Source organism: Anolis carolinensis, unplaced genomic scaffold, assembly GCF_035594765.1.
Source record: "Anolis carolinensis isolate JA03-04 unplaced genomic scaffold, rAnoCar3.1.pri scaffold_8, whole genome shotgun sequence".
In the NCBI taxonomy this organism is placed as follows: Eukaryota; Metazoa; Chordata; class Lepidosauria; order Squamata; family Dactyloidae; genus Anolis; species Anolis carolinensis.
The window spans coordinates 20822599-20847118 of record NW_026943819.1 but is presented as its reverse complement, the minus strand read 5'-3'; the positions used below and the strand labels follow the sequence as shown (position 1 = coordinate 20847118).

Here is a 24520-nt window from a genome sequence, read left to right as displayed (position 1 = left end):
TTACTATTATATTATTATATTATTATTCATTGCTCATGACTACATTGAAACTAGAATAGAGAGAAATCAGCATGGAAACTGCAAGAGGTACCATAGATTGTTGTACATAGAAATAATGGTAGTAAATAGTTTTTGATTTATTGAATACAGTTATATATTACAAACCAAAAGGTCCCAGGTTCAAACCCCGGGAGCGGCGTGAGCGGCCACTGTTAGCTCTAGCTCCTGCCAACCTAGCAGTTCGAAAGGGCAAGGAAACAGAGAATATTCCAAGTGCAAGTTGGGCATTGACCTTGAGACCAATTATAATGGTATTATAATGAATAATAATTGGCAGCATTAACTATTATCATGTACGCTAGAACTCATTTACTACTTATTTACTCATTTACTACATTTATATCTCACTCTTTTCACCCTGAAGGGGACTCAGAGTGGCTTACAAATCAAATGTACATACAATATATTATTAGCATAGCACAATATATGCATTAAATTACTATATTATACTATAATATTATTAGTAACATTGCATGTAATATTATATATATATATATATATATATATATATATATATATATATATATATACACACACACACACACACACACACACACACACACACACACACACACACACATAAATATTTTGGAGCCCCGGTGGCGAAGCGTGTTAAAGCACTGAGCAGCTGGACTTGCAGACCGAAAGGTCCCAGGTTCAAATCCCAGGAGCGGAGTGAGCGCCCGCTGTTAGCTCCAGCTTCTGCCAACCTAGCAGTTCGAAAACATGCCAATGTGAGTAGATCAATAGGTACCGCTCCGGCGGGAAGGTAAGGGCGCTCCATGCAGTCATGCTGGCCACATGACCTTGGAGGTGTCTACAGACAACGCCGGCTCTTTGGCTTAGAAATGGAGATGAGCACCAACCCCCAGAGTCAGACATGACTGGACTTAACGTCAGGGGAAACCTTTACCTTTATATATTACAATTATATATTTTTGTTATTTAAACTATACATATTGTGAAATTATGGGGATTTTTTTTCTCAAAGTGACAAACCACCCAAGTCATGCTGGGTTTTTTGTTGAATTTTGACACACCAAGCGCAAAAGGTTGCCCATCATTGCTATATAATTAAGTAGCAGCCCTTTCATTATACAGAAGAGACAGAAATGGGGAAGTATAACCCTTCACCCAGACATACATTCACAAGAGCTTGGGCACATCCACTCAGAGTCTGCTGGAAGGTGCTGACTGGGGACTGGACCTCAAGGGAACTCCCAGTTAAAATCCACATAGGTATCGCCTTTCTTGGCTTCCCTTTTTCTTTCTGGCAGCAGAACACAGGCAACTGAGTATGGCGATGGAGGCTGATGCTGCCTCCTCTTCCCCACTGCACCCCCCAGAGAAGGCTTTTCAAAGTGATGGGAAAGACTTTCCCTGCCTCCCAGCTGCTGCGGCGGCTGCAGCAAGGCTCAGCTCTGCAGGGCTGGTGCTGATTGGCCCGAGATGACATCACTGTTTTTTTCCACAACAGGAATCTAGTATGCTGTCAGGTCTATTTTTGGCACCCAGGAGACTGAGGCATTAACCAGCAAGATGCCTCGGGGGAGCCCCAGATGCCCAAAGTCCCTCTGGGGCACAGATGGGACAGGTTGCCTTGGGACACCAGTCTGCAGGAGGGAGAAAAGGTGGGAAGGGAGCATGCACCAGCACCATCAAACAGCACATAGCACTTCTCTCCCTTCCTGCTGTGTATGTGTGTGTGTTGTGGGCGGGGGGAGGAACTGAGTGATGCATGCATGGAGGTTATCAGGAGGGGAAAGCAACGGAGGGGGAGGGATGGGTGGCATTCAGATGCAGATGGCACTGCATAGAAATGCAGTCTTTGGGGCCGCTGCAAGAAGAAGTGGGAGGGTTTACCTGCTGGAGGGGTGTGTGTGTACGAAAGGAGGAACCGAGATCCCTCTCAATCCCAGAGATGCATGACAGACGTCAGCACCCTCCCCCTCACCTCAATCCTAAAAGGAGCTTACAAAAAACAGGTGCTGCAACCTCTTCGCTTCCCACCGCCAAGCAAAGCCTGAGCATCGCCCCCTCCTACGGCACACACTGCTTTCTTCACACCTTGAAACAACTCAGCTCATTATCGCTGCATTTCCAATGTGGCTGAGGCTTTCGCAAGCCGTCAGCAGACGAGATGACTTCAGCTACCCTGCTTTAGATTCTCCATCCTCCTCTTTTTCCTCCTCCTCCTCCTCTGTCCCCTCAAAACCATCTTGCAAGAAAGCCCACATCATGAGCAAAAAGCATCTATATCCTGAACCAGCTCTTGCAGTGATGTCCAAGGTCAGGCAGAGAAGAGAAAGGACGAGGAAATCCCAACGCAATCTGACGCATGATTCTGTGGGAGGGACACAAATAGTTCTGGAATGAGAATCCCCCAGGTTTGCCCTCTTTGGCTGAATCTGTTTTTCCCTCCCATGTTGGCCTCTGATAACTCTTTCCTGGAAACATAATGGACCCTAGTTCAGAGAACACAGAAATGCTGGACCACTCCAACAACTATCATGTCAGACGACACAGAGAAGCCATTGAAATCCACAAGCATGTGGACAACTTCAACAGAAAGGAGGAAACCATGAAAATGAACAAAATCTGGCTACCAGTATTAAAAAAAACTCTAAAATCAAAACAGTAGATGGGAATCAACACTCTGAGGGCAGAGGAGACCCAAAGATGCTAATAACTGAACAAAGGATGCCCCCAGGCAAGAGACAAAACCTTTCCAATGTTAATTAGGGTGATTAACTGAAACATTAATGCTGGCTTCCCAGTGACAAAGGACTCTTGCCACACCCTGGACTCTCCACAGATATATATTTTTTCCTTTCCTTGCCTAGTTTATCCATGCCACACAGCCTCTGAGGATGCCTGCCATAGATGTGGGCGAAACGTCAGGAGAGAATACTTCTGGAACATGGCCACACAGCCCGAAAGACATACAACAATCCTGTGATCCCGGCCATGAAAGCCTTCGACAACACATTGGACCCTAGTTCCTTTATTTTAGCTCTCAAAGACTGTTGTGCCAACTAACAAAGAGACTTCATGTACAGAAACAGTATGCCACTAATTGCTAGAACCCAGGTAAAAACCAAAAAAAAGATAGGCATTATATTGAGACATCACAAGTGTAAACCCCACCCCAAGGAAGTGAGTGGCTGCTCTTGGAAAATATAGTGCAAAATTCTCAGAATTCCATAGGACAGAGCTATAGCAGTGAAAGTGGTGCCAAACTGTTATAATTTCTGCACTATAGATGGTAAAAGGTAAGTGTATTTGAGTATTCCAGAAGATGAATCTACTAAAGAAGAAGATAATCTACTAAAGCATAATTGGAGTACAGTGTTCCCTCACTACTTTGCGATTCACTTTTCGCAGATTCGCTGTTTCTATTATAAATCATAAAAAATACATTTTACAGCCTAAGGAAGGGAGGAAGGAGAAGCCAAAGGGAGAGAAAAGGAGCCCAAGCGGCTACAGGAGGAGATTTATCAACACATGATTGGTTGATAAAGACTTAAAATAGTGTGTAACTACTAAAATGATGTATAAATATTAAAATAAATATAGCGTCCCTACTTCGCAGATTTTCACTTATTGTGGGTGGTCCTGGAACCTAACCCCAGCGATAAGTGAGGGAACACTGTACTTGGCATTATAATACAGAAGATACAGTACATCCTCCATATCCATGGATTCTGCATCCTTGGATTCCCCCATTCAAAAAAATCCCCAAAAGCAAATCCTCAGGAATCCTTTATCCAAATCCCTGAGAATACTAAGGGCTCACTATACTCTTCCGTCCGTCCGTCCTTCCTTCTTTCCTTCCTTCCTTCCTTCCTTCCTTCCTTCCTTCCTTCCTTCCTTCCTTTTGGAGGGATGGTGGCCCCTTCTACACTGCCATATAATCCACATTATCAAAGCAGACAACGCACATTATCTGCTTTGAACTGGATTATATGCGTCTACACTTCCATATAATCCAGTTCAATGTGGATTTTATATGGCAGTGTAGATGGGGCCTGAAAGATCACAGTTATTACACCAGATTAAACAGAACTGTGGGCCGGGCTGTGGCGCAGGCTGTTGAGCAACCAGCTGCAGCCAGCTGCAATTAATCACTCTGACCAGAAGGTCATGAGTTCGAGGCCAGCTCGGAGCCCGTGTTTGTATTATCTTTGTTCTATGTTAAGGCACTGAATGTTTGTCTTATATGTGTAATGTGATCCGCCCTGAGTCCCCTTCAGGGTGAGAAGGGCGGAATATAAATACTGTAAATAAAGAAATAAATAAACTGATGTCCTGTTCAGAAACTGGGTTTAGTTCAAACTTTCCCAAGACTTTGGTGCCTAAATAATGCAGCTGGTGGCATACAGCAGAAACATATTCTAACCCTTTCCAAACTATTCCTGACTAACATTTCAATGCTGGCTAAGTGAGGATTCAGATGGGATAAATTCACCCCATAGGAAAAAGTTGATGGAAGATGGACTCCCAAGAGTTATATAGTACATTAGCAAAAAGAAAGAAAAAGGGAAAAGAAAATCAAAATGATTCATCTCCGCCCACCCCAAGTGCGAAGAGAACTTTGAAATCAGGTTAGTGATAGAGCAAAATCCACTCCCCCGGTCTGTTCTCAATCTCTTTTCCCAGCCTCAAACTGCCAATAGATATTAACCTCTTCTATGTCACTGGGAAGCCAATTCTGTCTCCAATTCCTTCAGAGATACTCTATTTTCAATGTAAAATAGAATCAGTCTGGAAAGCCTCTAAATGCTGGGATAAGTTCTCCCACTAAGAATCTCCAAGTCCCAAAGCATGACTCTATAGTTAACATCTGCCAGAAATTGCCAACAGAGTTGCACTAGAGGATCTAGAAATTCCCAGAGGAAACGTATTAATCAAATCCATGAATAATTGTATCTGAAAAAGTGAAATCTATTATTGTGGGAGGTCAACTGTAGTTTATACTCAATTATTTAGGAGAGGAGCAGAGGATGGGGAAATTTTTCCCTTTCCAGTTGTCTCAGGCAAAAGCAAACTACTGCAGCCTTTCCTAGCTTGTGTATTCCTCGTTGATAGTTTTTATCATTTTGGTGACACTTAGGTGTTGCTTGGCAACACGTGCCTCGGTTTCCATCTGTGAAATTTTGGAAGGTCTAATAGAAGCCGCCTCTATTTTCTCATTTTCAGCACAGGTTATGAAGAAGCAAGACAATTTCACAGTCGCTTTCCCCAGCGACATCTGTTTTTCCAAGCACCACAGGCACACAGCTCTTGCTGTACAGGGTGTTCGAAAAATAACTCCCAAGTTTTAAGTATAATTACATTAAAACTAGAGAGTTCTTTTTCAAACACCTTGTATTTATTTCACCAACTAAAAATATCTCTGACCAAACTGGACCATATGGAAGGTCTTGGATACTTGCTCATACCACCAAAACTATTACGGTACCTATGCCAGAAATATATCTATCACTGTTATTTATATGTTGCTTCTTAGGAGAAAACTCTTTCCAATTACAATTAAGACAATAGTGAATTAACAAAATTATTACTAACAGTATTTTTAGAAAAGAGAACAAAGTCATAAACAATCTATGACCCCTTGTACACTGCCATATAAAATCCAAATTATCTGCTTTGAAATGAATTATATGGCAGTGTAGACACATATAATCCAGTTCAAAGCAGATATTATGGATTGTCTACTTTGATAATCTGGATTATATCACAGTGTAGATCTGGTTTATGCCCCTTCTACCCTGCCATGTAAAATCCAGATTATCTGCTTTGAACTGGGGCCCCTTATACACTGCAATATAATCCAGTTCAAAGCAGATAATCTGGATTTTATATGGCAGGGTTGAAGGGACCTAGAATATATGGTAGTGTAGACCCAGGCCCCTTCTACACTGCTGTATAGATAATCTAGATTTTATATGGCAGTGTAGAAAGGGCCAAAGAAGTCTATGTCATCAAAGATAACTCTATGGTCCAGTGGTAGTGACTTCAGAATTGCACTGAAGGACTCACAAATGCCTAAAGAGTGTTCTTCCTAAAATCTCTGGATCTTCCAGTGTGATACTGCTATCAGCTTTCAATGGAAGTTGACCATACACTTGTGTTCAAGAACCTAGACATGCCCAGGGAGATATTCTCTCAGGTTTTTAAAAAAGGAAATTGAGCCTAAAAGAAACACTGGAGGATCTAGATATATGAATTAAATCTGTGAATAATCAAACCTGCAAAAATTAAACCCACAAATGTGGAGGTCAATTGTGTGTGAAGCATATGGAATACTCGAAAAGCACTATCATTGAAAAAGATGGAGTACGTGTAGATATAAACCTCCATGCCGACTACTCTAAGCATTTTCACAAGGTTTAAATTAATGGGGCTCCGAGGAAGAGCAGATGGAAGGTCAGAATTCAAGTTAACCATCATATACTTCCTCAATGATTGACTGCAGGGTTGTGCAGAGCCTAAATGTGATCATAGCAGTCAAGTAGGAGCCCCAGGGACATCTAGTGTCTAACCCCTTGCCAATATAGAAACCCATAGGTAAATAGAACAGGTGGTCCCAGCCTTTAAAAAAACCTCCAGTAACAAGTTATAACAATGCACTTATATGTAACCTTGTGCTATATTCCTATTAACAGCAGTTAGAGGAAAGAGGTATCTGATTGGCTCTTAAAAGAACAATGGTGGCTGGAGATCCATTTTCAGCACCTTGCTCAGCAAAAGCAATCTCCTCTCATACACAATGGCCAATAGATCTTAAAACACATGGAAGCTCGGAGCCAGTCCAAGCCTTTTCTGAGACAAAGAGATTGCAATATCTCCCCAACACACCACTGGAGGCCTGCCAGGAAGTGGAGGACTTGATGAGCTTTGGCACCATCCCCGATACTCTTATCTCCCTGTCAGCACCAAGGCCACAAGTTCGCCTACAGGGCTTCCCAGTTTCAACACTTTCAAGAAGCAGTACAAAGCAGAGGGAGACCGGGGTGAAGGTTATCACAAAAGAGTCAAAAGAAGGATACCAAGTCAGGGCTGGGAACCAACTGAGAAATGGGACTCAAGTGCCACACTAGTTTTTCTTGCTGAGCTCTCGGGTCCAGCCACAAGTCAAGTCAAGGTTGCCAAACATACTGATTCAAAAGGGTCAAAATATACCCTAGGGTGGCTTGACCTTTGGGCTATGACTCTGGAAACCAGGGTTCAAATCCTTAATCAGCCATGAAAATCCATTGAATGAACCTGAGTAAGTCACACACTCTCGGCCCTGGAAAACCCTGTGATACTCTCATCTCAGTCAGAAATGACTTGTAGGCAAGCAACCCCAGATGTCAAAAATCCTGTCTTATCTTGGAAGCTAAACAGACTCAACTCAATCTGAAAGTTAAGAAAGTTCAACACACCTGAATGGGAGACCATCAACAAATACCAGGTGTGGTAGACCAGTGGTTCTCAACCTTTGGGTCCCCAGGTGTTTTGGCCTACAACTCTGAGAAATCCCATCCTGTTTACCAGCTGTTAGGATTTCTGGGAGTTGAAGACCAAAACATCTGGTGACCCACAGGTTGAGAGCCACTGTTGTAGACAATATTTCAGCAGAAGCATCTGACAAAAATCACATTTGAGTACTCTTTGTGTGAGAAATTCATTTCAAAAGTCAACAAGTAACTTTAAGGTATATATACACACACATGGCTAGCTACAGTATTAGAGAATATGTGACTTCATGGGCAAAGGAGAGGAAGCATAAAAGCAGGAAATTAGATCGAATAACCCTATGCAACAGGGTGGGGAATATGTGGTTTTCAAGTTACAGTAGAGTCTCACTTATCCAACATAAACAGGCCGGCACAATATTGGATAAGCAAATATGTTGGATAATAAGGAGGCATTAAGGAAAAGCCTATTAAACATCAAATTATGTCATGATTTTACAAATTAAGGACCAAAACATCATGTTATACAACCAATTTGACAGAAAAAGTAGTTCAATACGCAGTAATGCTATGTAGTAATTACTGTATTTATTAATTTAGCACCAAAATATCATGATGTATTGAAAACATTGACTACAAAAATGTGTTGGATAATCCAGAACGTTGGATAAATGAGTGTTTGATAAGTGAGACTCTACTGTATTTCTAGATTGAGTTTCCATCTTCCTTCTGTGGAAGATGGAAACAGGCAACAAAGTCAGAAAGTTTCTTTGGTGTATTTCCTCTGAGAATATCAATATTTTGGCAAGGAAATATAAAATTATACTTCCACTTGTGTGGCTTCGCTTCCATTTGTCCTTCCTCCAAAAAAACAAATAAATTGGTCTGAAGCAGATGAAGCCTGAACTCTCCCTAACAGCCAAGATGACTCAACTAAGGTGTTGTACTTTGGACATATCATGAGACAACAGGACTCAATAGAAAAGACAATGGTGTCTGGTAAGGTAGAAGGCACAAGGAAAAGAAAGTCTGCATTATAAATGGATAGACTCAATGAAGAAAGTCACACATGCCTTGAGTTTGCAAGATCTTAGCAGCGCTGTTGATAACAGGGTGATGTGGAAGCCTTTCGTTCATGGTGTCACCATATGTTGAAGTTGACTTGACAGTTATAACAAGTCAAAAACAACTTCATGGCACAGGGGCACAACCCTTTATCCTATCAGATCAAACTAGTTTGTTCAACAATACCCCAAAGTGTGGGAGGGTGGAGAGGTGCCAAACAGCCTCCTATACCATTTCCAGACTAGCCTAAGCAAAGATTAAACTGCAAAGAGCATTTCCCAGCATATTGACTAGGCAGACGCCTGATTGATCCTTTCTCTCAGTCACCCTTAGCTCCCATATGCCTCCACATGACAAGCAAATTTAAACATTCGCTTGCGACTAGATTATGTTTCGAGGCCCTTCCTCATGGGCCTTGCTGACAGGAAGGAAGCCGGCAATTCGATCTCAGTGCAATCCTTTAATGGTTTCTCAGCACAAAAAAGCATAACCACAGCAGCTCCATGTCTGCAAAGAGATTGGCAATACAACTGACAGCTAGACTGGCGAGGCACATGGGAATATGTCCATCAGTTCTTCCTTCCCCTATGAGTCTCAGGTAAAAATCCATTCCAGACGTGGAAAATTGGAGGCACCCAGAAGATCATACGGTCAGAGAGGATATGACAATCACTCTAGAACTTGCATGAGAAAATGAGTATGTCAATTGTAAGCAGCATGATAAGAAAGTTATACGATCTGGGTATTTTTTTAAGGAACCATGTGGCATAAGGGCACCGGAAGCTAAACTAAGTCATTTTTTTGTTAACTTTGACCAATATTTGATTTCCATAGTTTCAGACATGATTTTCTTCCTAGTGTTATCTAAAAGTCTCTGGTATTTTCTGCCAATTTTCTATCCACGTACCATGTATGTTTGTTGTTGTGTACCTTTAAATCATTTCTGAACCATGATGACCCCAAGATGAACCTATCATTGGATTTTCTTGGCAAGATTTGGTCAAAAGACATTGTCATTGTCTTCCCTGAGGCTGGGGGCCCTTCCACACAGTCATATAACCCATAAAAACAAGGCTTAAAATCCCACAATATCTGCTTTGAACTGGGTTTTCCAAGTCCACACTCAGATAATATGGAATTTTCTGCCTTGACATTCTGGAATAAAGGGCTGTGTGGAAGGGTCCCCACTTCAGACAAACATTAATGAGAAAGGCAATAGTTGTAAAATACTATCTACTATCTCTCCAGCACCTCTGATCTCTCCTACACTCTACACTAAACCTGGAGATGCAAATGCAACACCTGTTGTTTGGATCTTTCATACTGGATAGTTTAAAAGCAATGCCTTGAAAGATCTCTCCAGCTACTACAAAGAGAACCACCTGAAGCCTAACGCTTCCAAGACACAAGTGTGTGCTTTCCACCTACGTAACCATGAAGCCAACAGGAAACTTAAAGTTACTTGGGAAGGCCAAGAGTTCGAACACTGTTTCCATCCTAAATATCTTGGTGCCACCTTAGATCGAACACTAACATATAGGAAACACTGCACGAACACCAAGCACAAAGTAGCTGCACGCAACAACATCCTGCAGAAACTGACTGGCAGCGCATGGGGTGCAGACCCACAAGTAATAAGAACATCAGCCCTGGCCTTGTCTTTCTCAACTGCTGAGTACGCCTGTCCTGTCTGGCAAAAGTCTGCCCATGTGAAGCAGGTGGACATAGCACGGAACAAAACATGCAGAATAATCACAGGATGCCTTAAACCTACACCTGTTGATAAACTCTACAAGTTAGTTGGCATTGCCCCTCCTGACGTGCAACGGGAAGTTGCTGCTAACAGTGAGAGAAATAAGGTTGAACATTGTGAAAGCCACCCACTGCATGACTATCAGCCTCCTCCCACCAGACTCAAATCAAGGAAGGGCTTCATGAGAACCACCACTCCTCTTGATGTTCCTCCAGCAACAGCAAGGGTGTCTCTCTGGGCAGCTAAACCTGGCAATTCTAACTGGATGGCCCCCCATGAGGGTCTTCCTCCAGGGGCAAACCAAGAATGGGCAACTTGGAAGTCCCTGAACAGACTCAGAAGTGGAGTGGGCAGATCAAGATGGCACTACCTGGAGGAACCCTCCACCTTGTGTGACTGTGGAGCAGAACAAACAACTCCGCATATGTCTGCTTGCCCACAATGTCCAGCCTCATGTACGGAGGAGGAGTTGTTTAAAGCTACAGACAATGCGGTCGCTGTTGCCCGCTTTTGTTCTAAAACTATTTAGCTCCTTGTTATTTCCTTTATTTCATCACTTTTAAATTTATTTATTATGCAATGCTTTTGATATGAAATAAATAACTGGATAGTTTTGATCTCAGGAGAAGACATTCAAGGCATCTTTCGGTTTCCAAAAAGGAAAACCTCTACAATTGAAATGCAGTTCAAAACTGTCCTCTAATTCCCCTTGGAAATCCTTTCTTCTATTTGTCCTTAAGCTGCTACCCATCCATCTCAATGGGTACTCCTGAATCTTTGTATTAGGGCATCTGGAAGAAGGCTCAGTGTATTCTGCATACCAGGGGTGGGAATCATGGAGCTCTTGGACTACACCTACCAGCATCCCTCACCACTGTCTATACAGTGATGGCCAACCTATGACACGTGTGTCAGCACTGACACGCCTAGCCATTTTTGCTGACACCCTGCTGCCTGCAGATTGATTGGATGACTATGTCTTTTGTGGCCAAATTTGGTGTGATTTGGTCCAGTGGTTTTGTTGTTTACTCCATGGGAATTATGCACATTACATTTATATATATATATATATATATATATATAGAGAGAGAGAGAGAGAGAGAGAGAGAGAGAGAGAGAGAGAGAGGAGAGTCTCACTTATCTAAGCCTCGCTTATCCAAGTTTCTGGATTATCCAAGCCATTTTTGTAGTCAATGTTTTCAATATATTGTGATATTTTGGTGCTAAATTCGTAAATACAGTAAGTACAACATAACATTACTGTGTATTTTTCTGTCAAATTTGTTGTAAAACATGATGTTTTGGTGTTTAATTTGTAAAATCATAACCTAATTTAATGTTTAATAGGCTTTTCCTTAATCCCTCCTTATTATCCAAGATCTTCGCTTATCCAAGCTTCTGCTGGCCCGTTTAGCTTGGATAAGTGAGACTCTACTGTATATATATATGATCATTCTATTATTATTCTGTTATTATTGTAGCATATTATCATATTATTACTATTATATTATTCATTATTCATGACTACATTGAAACTACAATAGAGAGAAATTAGCGTGGAAACTACAAGAGGTACCATAGATCGTTGTGCATGGAAATAAGGGTAGTAAATAGTTTTTGATTTATTAAATACAGTTATATATTACTATTATACATTTTTGTTATTTAAACTATACATATTGCGAAATTATGGGGGTTTTTTTCTCGAAGTGACACACCACCCAAGTCATGCTAGGTTTTTTGGTGAATTTTGACACACCAAGCGCAAAAGCTTGCCCATCATTGGTCTATACCAATGGGAGTTGCAGTCCAAACAAAGCACCTGGAAGTGGGGACGAGAGAGAGGGCCTTCTCCGTGGTGGCCCCCCGGCTCTGGAACTCGCTCCCCAGGGAAATCAGGCAAGCCCCCACCCTGGTAGCATTCAGAAAGAGCTTGAAAACCTGGCTCTTTACTCAAGCCTTTAGATAAAGATTGCTCATCCAGAAGCAATCTGTATCTGTGACCATTCTTGTACCGGTTTGCACCTTTTACCTTTGTCAACTCGATATAGACACAGGGTCTATTCCCATCCCAATTTGCACTTCCAGAATTTGCAGCACTTTATCAGTCACCTTGTGTCTACAATATTTATATGGTGCACCTTACCCAGTCTACTTTTACAATCTCTCAGTTTTAATCCATGTTTTTATTAGTTCTTGTTTTTTATTGGCTAATGTTTTATTTTATTTTTTTATTTTTTTTTATTGTGCAAGTTGTTGTCTATTGCTGTGTTTTATACTGCTACTGTTTTTATTCGGGCTTGGCCCCATGTAAGCCGCCCTGAGTCCCCTTCGGAGAGATAGAGGCGGGGTATAAAAATAAAGTTATTATTATTATTATTATTATTATTATTATTATTATTATTATTATTATTATTATTATTTCCCGCACTGCTCCTCACCAGGTTCTGTTCAGTCATGCCCCCTTTTACCCAGTAGACTTGCCTCTGAACTAAAAAGCCACCAATATTGAAGCCTCCAAGGTTCCCTTTCAGCAGACGCCTGCCGCTGCCTGCATGACATCATTCCCACTAACTGCAATTTACAACCCCCTGCCAATTCTTGGGCTGTTTCTCCCAGAGGCCATTCGCACAAAGGAGGCAGGCTTCTAACCAAAGGCTGATTGCATATGCTACTCAGTGCTGCTGAGTTAAAACAAGGGCGCAGGGGGAGATAATAGATGTGGCAGAGGGGCTTAATGTGTTCCGGCCTCATCCACGGAAGTTATTTTTAACCCTAAGGCCAAATCCTGCAATACGGGTAATACAAAAGATGAACACATTTTGACTCATTGCTAAGCAGTCTGGGTCAGCTCTATGGATGAGAAATAAGGATGGTGAGGGAGCGGGGGGGGGGGGGGGGGAGAGGGAGAGATACCCTGTTTCCCCGAAAATAAGACAGTGTCTTATATTAATTTTTGCTCTCAAAGAGGTGCTAGGTCTTATTTTCAGGGGATGTCTTATTTTCCCACAAAGAAGAATTCACATTTATGGTTGAATTTTTAAAAAATGAAAATGTATTATCTACTGTACAGTAGTTGTCATCACAAACCAGCATAACCAAACTGTGAATCCTCTCAAGAATTTCTATATTTTATTGCTATACTGCTTTTAAATTACTGTTTTAAATTTCTGTTCATATGTACATTTATGTTGTTGTTTTGCTTGTCCCTGTGTAAGCTGCCCTGAGTCCCTTCTGGGACATGGAGGTGGGATACAAGAATAAAGTTATTATTATTATTATTATTATTATTATTATTTCTTGTTACTACCTTTATTTCCATGTACAACAATCTATGGCAGGGGTCCCCAAACTTTTTAAACAGGGGGCCAGTTCACAATCCTTTGGACCGTTGGAGGGCCGGACTATAGTTGGCCACCGAGCAATAATAATAATTATTAATATTAATAATATTAAGAATAATAATAATAAAGAGGGTTGGAAGAGACCCTTTGGGCCATTGAGTCCAATCCCCTTCTGCTTTTGTGCACTGAAAGCACAAGCCAAGCACCCCTGACAGATGGCCACCCAGCCTCAATGTCAATAATAATAATAATAATAATAATAATAATAATAATAATAATAAACCCTTGGGCCATTGAGTCCAACCCCCTTCTGCCTCTGTGTACAAAAAGAACAAGCAAAGCACCCCTGACAGGTGGCCTCCCAGTCTCAATGTTAATAATAATAATAGTAATAATAATAATTAATAATAATAATAATAAAGAGGGTTGGAAGAGACCCCTTGGACCATTTACTCCAACCTCCTTCTGCCTCTGTGCACCAAAAGCATAAGCAAAGCACCCCTGACAGATGGCTACCCAGCCTCAATGTTAATAATAATAATAATAATAATAATAATAATAATAATAATAATGGTTATAAGAGACCCCTTGGATCATTTGGCCCAACCCCCTTCTGCCCTTGTGCCTTGGGGGCCAGATAAATGGCTTCATCCGGCCCCCGGGCCTTAGTTTGGGGACCCCTGATCTATGGTATGTACAATTACTGATCCTGCATGCTTCCAAACAAAAACTTTGCTAGGTCTTACTTTTGGGGGAGGCCTTATATTTAGCAATTCAGCAAAACCTCTACTAGGTCTTATTTTCTGGGGATATCTTATTTTAGGGAAACAGGGTAGTATGAGCCTAGGCTGCAGCACCTCTTCCTAGAAATTCAAATGCAAACGTGTGCCACACCATGAGGCCAATATGAGGCTTTGCTTGCCAATATGAGGATGAAGTGGGCTCCCCTTTGCAGCTGGTATGTCAAGATGTGTGAGGCACAATGCCATTGATGGAGCTCCCAACACAGAAAGCAACATCTGGAGTCTAATGTTGCTCAGTCCGCACTGTCTTTGCAGCACGGAAAGCAGGGATAATTCAAGGGCAACCCAAACTAGGGCGGCCCAAGATCCTGAAACACAGGATCCAATCGAAGCATCTCCCATTTCTTTCTTCTCCTTGCTGCCCTCCTGTCTTGTCAGCCTCACTGTAACTCGCCACTTTGCCTGGCAAAGATATGAAGTCACCGTCTCCCTTTTGCTCCCTCTCGGTCCTCCCTCCCATCTTTCTCATTCCAGCTCCATCTGCATGCCTTCTTCGGATTGGGCGAGAAGGAGAGGAATGGGACGGGCTTGCCTTGATCCATCTGCATCCAGCAAGCGCATCGGTGGGCGCATGAGCCAGAACGGGAGCACATGTGTGTCACGTACTGCCAAAGAGAGAAGAGGTTTTTGCCTTTTCTTTCTCTCTTTTCTTTTGCTTGCCAAACACACACACACAGATCAGGACATTCCAGGTCCAGAAGGGAAGCCTTGCAAGTAATTGCTTTGGCAGCAGCCGAAAAAGCCAACTGAATTGCAGGGTATAGGTTTCCTTCAGGACAGTTTCCTGGGCAAAGGGGCTTGATATACGATCTGCAAATTCTACCTGCCACTGAACTGGTTTCTTATTCAAAAAGCCACTGGCAAGTCATACTGGGCTGGAGGATTTTAGAGATTGCAACACCCCCCAAAAGAACAATTCAACACACTCTAACTACAGACAGTCAAACAAGCAAGGAGACAAAGCATTAAGGATGCAACCCGATTCAGAAGTAGCATTCAAAGAAGACATCAGATAATATACAGGGGAGCATCATTCATCCAAAATACTGTAGTATGGAATCCAAAAAGGTCCACATGGTTGTTGAGAGAGTGTCGGCTTTGTTTTCTGATGGTTCACTGCACACCAACTTAGTGTCATAGGCAATATATTAAAAACATTGTCTATAAAACTACCTTCAGGTTACATGTAAGACTATATGAAATGTAAATGAATGGTGCCATTAAAATATTTAGGCTCTTGGTTCAAGAAAAAATCGACCTAAATCGAACTTCTCCTCCCAACCTGAGTAAACCCACTGAATCAATTTGCTGAATGATAAATGTAATTCTTATGTAATTCCCATTGATATATTTGGGTGTATTTTAGTTGCCACAAACAATTTGATTTATGCCATTATTCGTACATTATCGACCTCGATTTCCTGGATTTCATTATTATGATGTTATTGCATGTTTGGTTAATTGCATGCTGCAAGTCGCTTCTGATGTGAGAGAATCAGCTGTCTACAAAGACGTTGCCCAGGTGTATTATGATCCTGTAGGGAGGCTTCTCTTATGTCCCTATGCCACTAGAGAAATTATACTGTTTTGCATCACCTGACATCCAACAGGAAAAATCAGCCAATAATGAAAGGATCAAGGGACTGACATCTCTGGCCCACCCTCTGTTTGGATATCAGCCAGCATGCCAATGCCTTAAATCAAGAAACAGCTTTCTAAGAACTACAAAGATACTTGCAGGAACACTTCAGCAAGCAAGAGTCCAAAAGTGGCAGGGTAAAACCCAGAACCTCAATCCATGGCTGATGCTGGATGAGAAACTCCCTCCTGGGCACACAGAAGACTGGGCGACTTGGAAGGCACTGAACAGACTACGCTCTGAGACGTGAGATGTAGAGCCAATCTTAAGAAATGGGGCTGCAAAGTGGAGTCCACGACATGCGAGTGTGGAGACCACACCACAGACCACTTACTACAATGCAACCTTCTCATAGCGACACCAGAGGCACTACAAGTGGCTAGCTTCTGGTCAAAGGAAATATAGTATAATGCCAAGTTTTTAACTTTGTTTGTTACCCTCAATTCGCTTCTGACACAATAAATAAAAATAAATTGCATGTTTATAAAGTTCCAATGAAGAAGAGACACCAGAATGACTATTTCCCCTCCCTGCTTTTCAATTAGAATATTCTATGGGCTTTTCAAAAATAACAAATTGAAACTAATTCATATAGAAACTATCACCAATTACTGTATATACTCGAGTATAAGCCTAGTTTTTCAGCCCTTTTTTAAGACTGAAAAAGCCTCCCTTGGCTTATACTCGGGTGAGGGTCCTGGTTGGCTTATATTTGGGTCATCTTATATTCGAGAATATATGGTACATTTATTATTTTCCTCTATTATTATTGGTATTATTACATTTATTATTTTTCTCTATTATTGTTGCTACTATTACATGTATTTTACTCTATTTTTATTATTATTAATAATACATTTAATATTTCACTCTGATCTTATTATTATTATTATTATTGCATTTATTATGTTACTCTATTTATTATTACTTCTATTATTTTCCTGCATTTATTATTATTATTACATGTATTATTTTACTCTATTATTATTAAAAGGATATATAAGCACATTTACATTGAAGAAGATGAGAACAATGATTTGATCAGAGTTGGACAGTCTTATCTTAAATTTGAGCTTTATGTAAATATTCAGAAACATTTAACCTACGGATGCCTCAATTAATGTAATTTTATTGGTATCTATTTTTATTTCTGAAATTTATTTTACTCTATTATTATTAAAAGGATACATAAGCACATTTACATTGAATAAGATGAGAACAATGATTTGATCAGAGTTGGACAGTCTTAAATTTGAGCTTTATGTAAATATTCAGAAACATTTAACCTACCGATGCCTCAATTAATGTAATTTTATTGGTATCTATTTTTATTTCTGAAATTTAGCACCCTCGGCTTATACTGGAGTCAATGTTTTCCCAGTTTTTTTGTGGTAAAATTAGGTGCCTCGGCTTATATTCGGGTTGGCTTATACTCGAGTATATACGGTACTTCCATCTTCCCAAGTCTAAGGTAAATATCTTAATGCATTTCTTCTGCATAGTAACCACAAAACAGAGGTGCACAACAACAACACTTTGATCCTATTTGTCATCTTAGTGGGGGGGGGGGGGGGGAGAAAGCAACATAATGGCAATAAATTGTTCTTAATAGATATCTTAATAGGAAATCGCACACACTTTCTTGGACCAACTCGCTAATGCTCTTCTAGTTTAATTATAATTTATTAATGGGCTTAATGCGAGAAAGTTGATCTTCTTTCCTCTGCTTTGGGTAATTTGGACCTAATTGGCGCTTGCTTTAAAAAAACAGGAACAGAATTTCCGGGATGCTTTCTTATACTAATCATCAATTTGGACTTGCTTTCTTCAAGTGGCGAAGTGTGTTAAAGCGCTGAACTGCTGAACTTGCAGACCGAAAGGTCCCAGGTTCAAATCCTGGGAGCGGCTTGAGCGCCCACTGTTAGCTCCAGCTCCTGCCAACCTAGCAGTTCGAAAACATGCCAATGTTAGTAGATCAATAGGTACTGCTCCGGCGGGAATGTAACGGCGCTCCATGCAGTCATGCCGGCCACACTCTACAAATTGACACAATCCTTTTGAAAAACCTGTTGAACCAAATGCTCATGAATATGTTTGATTCTGAAATTTTGAACAGAGTCGATATTTGTTTGACTTCAGTTTCCAGAATCCACCTTTGGCCATGATCTCTGGGGAATTCTGGAAAGTGTGGTTTTTCTAGGGAAGTCAGGTGCTAAAAGGGGGTTCTTTTGAGATCTTTGCAGAAGAGAGAATTGGGCAGGGTGGCGAAGTGCGTTAAGGCACTGAGCTGGAGACCGAAAGGTCCTAGGTTCAAACCCCAGGAGCGGCGGGAGCTGCCGCTGTTAGCTCCAGCTTCTGCCAACCTAGCAGTTCGAAAACATGCCAATGTGAGTAGATCAATAGGTACCGCTCCAGCGGGAAGGTAATGGCGCTCCATGCAGTCATGCCGGCCACATGACCTTGGAGGTGTCTACGGACAACGCCGGCTCTTCGGCTTAGAAATGGAGATGAGCACCAACCCCCAGAGTCAGACATGACTGGACTTAACGTCAGGGGAAACCTTTACCTTTTACCTTCTTCAAGTAACTTGCACTGCAAGAGGGAAAAATGTTGGACACTGCTTATCCCAGAGAGTTTGATACAGTGGTTTGAGTGCTGGACTAGGACCCTGGGAAACCGAGTTTCAGTCCCTGCTTTGCCATGAAACCTCTGGGTGACCTTGAGCAATTCAGCTTTAGAGCAAGGCAATGGCTTCCAAATAAATCTCTCCAAGAAAAACCCAGGATAGGGTTGCTATAAATCGGAGTTGACTTGAAGGCATATAACAAAAAGAACAAACCTTTTCCCCCTCCAAATAACCAACCCTCCCTAAAAGACAATAGCCATTCTTTTCAGATGCTCAATTCACACACTGCTGTACTTTGTCAGACAACCTTCAACTGTCCCTGCGAAGCAACTCTGCTGAAAAGCACTGGATCGGCTGAAAGTTCTCCCTGCAATCGCTCCCTGGCATGAACGGTTATTCAGAGCTGCCATCACAAAAGCAATGGGAATGGAAGCAGGGAATGGAACACCCACCCACCCTGTTTTCCCCCCACCGGGCTCTGTCTTTCTTCCATGAGCTCCAAGGTGAATTGATTTTGAGATCAATGCCATTTAAATCATCAAGAAGTGGGGGTGGGGGAGAAAGACAGATGTAAATCATCGATTCACATCTAGTTTACCATTTTGTAATTCATGTATTTCCTGAACAAGAGTGCAGACCAAGTGGCTGCTACAAACAATTAAAGCCTGCTGATTGTTACTATTCTAAGCATATTTACTCAAAAGTAAGGGACCGCCATGAACAGAATTTACTTGCATATGTGTACCCTGTTTCCCCGAAAATAAGACATCCCCAGAAAATAAGACCTAGTAGAGGTTTTGCTGAATTGCTAAATATAAGGCCTCCCCTGAAAGTAAGACCTAGCAACGTTTTTGTTTGGAAGCATGCCCAACAAACAGAACACCAGAGCATGCAGGATTGATAAATGTACATACTATAGATTGTTGTACATGGGAATAACGGTAGTAGCAAGAAATTCTTGATAAGATTCACACTTTGTTTGGTTATGCTGGCTTATAATGACAACTACTGTACAGTATATAATAAATGTTCATTTTTTTGTTCAACAATTAATGTGAATTCTTATTCATGGAAAAATAAGACATCCCCTGAAATTAAGACCTAGCACATCTTTGGGAGCAAAAATTAATATAAGACACTGTCTTATTTTCGGGTTGTTGTGTGTTTTCCGGGCAGTATGGCCATGTTCCAGAAGTATTCTCTCCTGATGTTTGGCCCACATCTATGGCAGGAATCCTCATAACCTATGCTTCACAACATCTGAGGATGCCTGCCGTAGATGTGGGCGAAACATCAGGAGAGAATACTTCTGGAACATGGCCACACTGCCCAGAAAACACACAACAACCCTGTGATACCGGCCATGAAAGCCTTCTACAACATATATGTATAGGATTTGGGAACTTTATCCCAAACATCTAGTCAAAGCCTTTGGGTAAGAAGGGTGGGGTATAAATGCTGGAAATAAATGGAAATAAATAAATTGACTACAGAGCTGCTGAAATTGCTGACTGAAAGGTCAGCAGTTCGAATCCAGGGGGCGGGGTGAGCTCCTACTGTTAGCCCCAGCTTGTGCCAACCTACCACTTCGAAAACATGCAAATGTGAGTAGATCAATATAGGTACCTCTCCGGCGGGAAGGTACCAGTACTCCATACAGTCATGCCGGCCACATGACCTTGGAGATGTCTACGGACAACACCAGCTCTTCAGCTTAGAAATGGAGATGAGCACCAACCCTCAGAGTCAGACACGACTAGACTTAATGTCAGGGGAAAACCTTTACCTTTACCTAATTGACTCAAGATGCAATCTAGTTGGTTACATCTTAGTAAGTCCCATTTAACTCAGTGGGGCTTAGTTTTGGTTAGTCATATGTAAGGTTTTGCTGTTGTTTGCTATTATAATTCACATCTCAGCAACATCCAAGTTAGATTACTGCAATGGACCCTAGGTGGATCTGTCCTCAAAGCCGGTTCAGAAATTTCAGATGGTGGAAGAGAGATGCTCACAGTGAATCTCACACCGATTTCAATACATGCACACTGACAACTAGTTCTGAATTTAAATTCTAATGGCTAGTATGGGATCAGACAATACTAAACAGTCAAGACACCGATTACGGCAAGCAGTGCCTTTATCCATTATGGTTTCCTCACCCTTCTAGGTTTTAACCAGCCAATGAAGCTCTGCTCCAGGCTTCAATCTGTAGTGAGGTGAATTTCTCTCCTAAGAGAAGAAACTACTCTCTTTTGACCCCAGGAGCATTGAGAAAATCTGTTTCCCAGGTCTCTTGTCAAACAGATTACCATATACAGTAAGATCCTCCATATCTGTGGGGGATACATTCCTGGCTTTGTGTGATACTGCAGATATGGCCAAATACCATTGAATTATTTTACTTCGGTTCCCAGCATACTAGTTGTTCTGTTTTCCTGGGTTTCCTGCAGCCCTAATCCCCTTGAATATGTAGGACTGACTATACAAAGTACCTGCAACCCCTAGTGTAATGGACCATTAACAGTTACACAGTACATCATAATCTATATATATATAAGAGTGATGGCATCAGGGCAGCGGACAAAAGAACAAAACTACAGGCCCCCCAACCTCGAAATTTGACAACACAACCCATCATTCACGGCTCTAGGTTGATACAACAAAAAGAAAAGAAAAATAAAGTCCTAATTACAGGGAGAGGAATAATAGTTTTTATCCAACTGCTGCCAGTTAGAAGGCTAAGCTCTACCCACTTGGTCTCCTAGCAACCTACTCAGCCCAGGGGACAGGCACAGTTAGGCCTCACTTAGGCCTCTTTCACAGATTATCAGATTTTAACTGGATTATATGGCAGTGTAGACTCAAGGCCCTTCCACACAGCTATATAACCCATTTAGAATCTTATATTATCTGCTTTGAACTGGATTATCTTGACTCCACACTGCCATATAAGTGTGTATACTAAACATAAAGACTACCATACAACAGACATTCAATACCACCACTACCTCAACAATTTCTCACCAACACCACCAGAAAATGCCACAGCAACGCTTGGCTGGGAACAGCTAGTGGTTATTATATTATGCATATAACAAATATATAATATATTGGACACATATAATATTATAGAATGTATTGTACCTGTAAAAGTTATCATAGTATAGTGGTGGCAATGGTTTGACTTAGTATAAGGCAGCTCGCTGTTTTATTGTTCAGTTGAGAGACAGATACATATTATCTCTGATGCAGGAAAGCACAAAGCCATCAAGAGTGGACATTAATAGCTTTCTCCTCCATGCATTTGTCAAATCCCTATATAAAGCCATCCAAGTTAGTAGCTGTCACTGTCTTCACTGAAAGCAAATGCCATAGTGTAGTGCAGTGGCTCTCAACCTGGGGTCCCCAGATGTTTTGGCCTTCAACTCCCAGAAATCCTAGCAGCTCATAAACTGATTTCTGGGAGTTGTAGGCCCAAACACCTGGGGAACCACAGGTTGAGTACTACTGGTGTAGAGAGCCAATGTGGTGATGATTTGAATGTTAGACCAGGAGTCTGGAAATGTGTCTTCGACTTGCCTGTTGACTTATGGCAACCGCATGAATTTCATAGAGTTCTCTGAAACAAGGACGTCTCAGAGTCTCTTCCTCTGAAATATAGCCTGGTATCCATTAGTGGTCTCTCATCCAAGTACTAACCAGATCTGACCCTCTTAGCTTCCAGGGTCAGACAAGATCTGATGCCTTTAGCGTATTTATGCTCTTTGGACTCTGACAGCCTCAGATTTAAATCTCCACTCAGCTATGGAAGCCCCTAAGTGACCTTGGGAAAGTCTTACTCTCTCAGCCATTAAGGAAGGCAAGCTTGCCAAGATAATCTTAAAATAGGGTTGGCATCAGTTGAATTTGATTTGAAGGTAAATAACAACAACAGCAGCTACAACAACAACAACAACAACAACAACAACAACAACAACAGTGGAGCCCCTAGTGGTGCAGTGGGTTAAATTGCTGAGTTGCTGAACTTGTTGACTGAAAGGTTGCCAGTTCGAATTCGAGGAGTGGGGTGAGCTCCCGCTATTAGCCCCACCTTCTGCCAACCTAGCAATTCGAAAACATGCAAATGTGAGTAGATCACGGCAGGAAGGCAACTGCGCTCCATGCAGTCATGCCAGCTACATGACCCTGGAGGCGTCTACAGACAACGCCGGCTCTTCGGCTTAGAAATGGAGATGAGCACCAATCCCCAGAGTCGGACATGACTGGACTTCATGACAGGAGAAAACCTTTACCTAACCTTTACTAACAACAACAATACTAATCTATAGTTGATGATAAATGAATAAACTATATTCCAGCAAAAAAAAAAAAAAACTAGGTGCAGCAAATTGTTAGCCAAACAGGCCTGGTAATGGAGTTAGAGTGGGGGGCAGAACTGCATTTCTGCACAAGCTAGAAAGCGAATTTCCATGTAGTTTAGCCAACAGACTCATAAATATTCATATTTTGCTACCACAGCAAACACAATTCATGACCTATTACATCATTTGCAATGCTTGACCCAGGTCAGATATTTTCCCTCTTTAGAGTTTTCTGTTTGAGCCTCAAAAAGCAGGGCTTCTGACTCGAAGGTCACCGAATTGTTGTTAAAACAGTGGGATAGAATCTCACACAGTAGTATGTAAATTTAGCTTTCATTACAAACCATGCTTCTCTGAAAGGGATCATTATCTCATTTTTCAAAAAGAAAAAATTGATGTTTATTGGTCTTTTAAAACATAGCAAGAAAGGGGTAGTAGGAAGGGCTAAATGTACAAAATGTTTGCAGCTTCCAGGGAGATGATAGGGAAAAGCAGGTTACCCCCCATGCACATTTTTTTAGTGGAAAACAAGGAGTAATTTTTCATCCAATGTACCTATTTTTTGCATTTCCTTCTCTCCAAAGTGTATTGCAACCTCTTCTACCTGAATATCACCATCCAAGGCCTTTTTCTTCCTCCAGTACAGTAGGAAGCTGGCTTCTCCAGAATGCCTTGCATGCAGAGGAAACCATGCTTGTCTGTGTAATCTGAAAGGTTCATTTGAGGTCAAAGGAAAAGCTTAAAGGATTTTCAAAACTTACTCTTCACTGGCTGTGTGTCCAAAGGGTAGAGTTTTCTGCCTTTCACAGGTCAAAAAAGGCCTCGGCATGTTACCCCATTTTATGCACCCATTTGAAAGCCGAAATAGTTCTGTCTCTCTCGGTCTCCCACAACTGGGAGTTGAAGCAATGATATACTGTATGTCTCAGTCCGTCACTGTCCTCCATCTAAAGCAGGGGTCCTCAAACTTTTGAAGCAGAGGGCCGGTCCACAATCCTTCAGACTGTTGAGGGGCCGAATTATCATTTGGAAAAAAAAAAACGAACAAATTCCTATGCACACTGCACATGTCTTATTTTTTGTAGTGCAAAACAGCAACAGCCACAATGAAAGAACAATACAATATTTTAAAATGAAAACAATTTTAACCAACATAAACCTATCAGGATTTCAATGGAAAATGTGGGCCTGCTTCTGGCCAATGAGATAGTCAAGTTAATTAGGATTGTTTTTGTTGTGTGCCTTTAAGTCATTTCAGACTTTGACCGAGCCTATGTCTAAAATTAATTATTTATTTACTGCATTTATTTACTACATTTATATCCCACCCTTCTCACCCCGAAGGGGACTCAGAGCAGCTGTATGTACATACAATATATTATATTATTAGCATAGCACAATATTAG

At 41.4% G+C, this 24520-nt stretch overlaps 1 protein-coding gene across 7 annotated transcripts in view; it reads right to left on the bottom strand.

Annotated features, from left to right (window-relative positions):
• igsf9b (immunoglobulin superfamily member 9B) overlaps window positions 1-24520 on the bottom strand; it is a 166147-nt gene that overhangs the window by 115523 nt on the left and 26104 nt on the right. The window lies entirely within an intron of this gene.